Source organism: Silene latifolia, chromosome 6 (assembly GCF_048544455.1).
Source record: "Silene latifolia isolate original U9 population chromosome 6, ASM4854445v1, whole genome shotgun sequence".
NCBI lineage: Eukaryota > Viridiplantae > Streptophyta > Magnoliopsida > Caryophyllales > Caryophyllaceae > Silene > Silene latifolia.
The window spans coordinates 131828173-131829954 of NC_133531.1; the positions used below are offsets into that span (position 1 = coordinate 131828173).

The 1782-nt window shown below is 45.0% G+C and overlaps 1 non-coding gene across 1 annotated transcript; it reads left to right on the forward strand.

Moving 5' to 3' along the window:
* The first annotated feature begins 691 nt into the window (after positions 1-691).
* LOC141588835 (small nucleolar RNA R71) lies at positions 692-798 on the forward strand. Its single transcript, XR_012519805.1, has one exon. It is a non-coding gene; the product is annotated as a small nucleolar RNA R71 (small nucleolar RNA).
* Positions 799-1782: the final 984 nt, after the last annotated feature.

The window sequence follows — 1782 nt, forward strand, 5'->3', positions numbered from 1 at the left end:
AGTGTCCCGGAGCTCGAGTGGTATTCTTACTAGCCAATTGAGCGATTTGGCTCTCTAGTAGCTTTATCCCGGCCTCTCTATCTTGGGACTCCTTCAGCAACAAGTTCTTGAATTCAGCGAAGTCGGAATTTTGGGATTGTTGCTGCTGCGGCACATAGGGAGGTTTATGATATTGTTGCTTATGATGAGGGGGCACATAAGGTTGCTGCTGCTGTGGAGGTTGAGTTGGATTCAGGACATTTTGGCTCCTCCAACTCAAGTTTGGATGGGCATTCGACTCATAGTAGGTATTTGTCTGCCTATAATGTTGAAAGGCAGTACAAGACTCAAAGGGAGCACTGCAGTTTTCTGAAACATGCCCTTCTGCTCCACATCTTCTACAGACGAAAGGACCGTCTGAAACAGCGTTCACTTGATACATCCCTCCTTTTGAGACTCCTCCCAACTCATATTTGTCAAACCTCGCCGTGAGAGCCTCTAACGCAGCTACAGAAGAAGATTCAACAGCTCTTCTTTGATTTCCTCGGGAATTCCCATACTCAGCCTTATGGGTGGCTAAGTCATCAATGATCTTCCACCCCTTAGTCTCTCCCATATTCTCAGCAAATCGGCCAATGGCTGCAGCATCCAAAATAGCCCTCTGATCGTCATACTGACCCGTTATAGGCGATTGCAAAGACTCCATTTTTCGAACCCATGGTGCGGAATGGTTCGCACCAGCTTCTTAAATCGGACCCATGCTTCATGGAAGTTCTCATCAGGTCCCTGTTTAAAGCTCGTGATCTGAGCTCTAATGGCATTAGTCTTCGAGGCTGAAAAATACTTCTTGTAAAATGCCAAGGCTAAGGAATTCCAGTCGGTGATCCCGTGCGCAGCTCGATCCAGGTCTCTATACCACTCCCTTGCAGCATCGCGGAGTGAAAATATAAACATAGTTTCTTTTATCTGGTCCTGGGTCACGCCGGCTGGTGGGGACATGGAACTGCAATAATCAATGAATATTTCCATGTGCTTGGCTGCATCTTCAGTTGCAGCTCCCCCGAATTGGTTCCTCTCAACCAAATTGATATAGGAAGGCTTCGGCTCGAAATTTCTTGCCTCCCCTGGTAGTTCGAATCCTTTGTAGAGATTCGCAGCTACCGGCTCTGAGTGACTGGCAATAGTTGCTTCTTCAGCCATCTCTAAGAAATCTGGAGAAGTGACTGTCTCAGCTGATGAAGTGGAAACTGAAGAGGAAGGTGGATCTTCCTCAAACAACTCGTTCTCGTAAAAGCTAGAATGGGAACCAGACTCTTCCTCTAGCTGTTGGTCTTGAAACAATCTCCTCTTTGCGCGCAAGGTTCTTTCAATCTCTGGGTTGAATGGTAGTAGTTCACCACCCTGTGACCTGCGCATAAGAGGAAACTATAGGTAGAATGTAAGAAGAGTTTAAGGAACAGAAGTCCCTTAAACTAAAGAAAGACTAAAATAAAACAACTAAAAATTAGAACTATTGCCTCCCCGGCAACGGCGCCAAAATTTGATACCCGTCGTGAGGTGTCAAAAATAAATTTATAATCTCCAACTACAACTATAGCTAGCGGCAGTCGGGTCGAACCACAGAGAGGCAGACGTAATTTCTAGTTGTTTAATTTCGGTCTAAGGTAACAATAAAGTGGGGGTTAGATTGGATTTGGTCTATAGCTAATAGCAGTAAAAGAAATGTAAACTAATGAAATATATGAAATCAAATATAAAAAGAGGTACTAGGATGGTCGGTTCACTATTGTTTCGGCGGCAGCG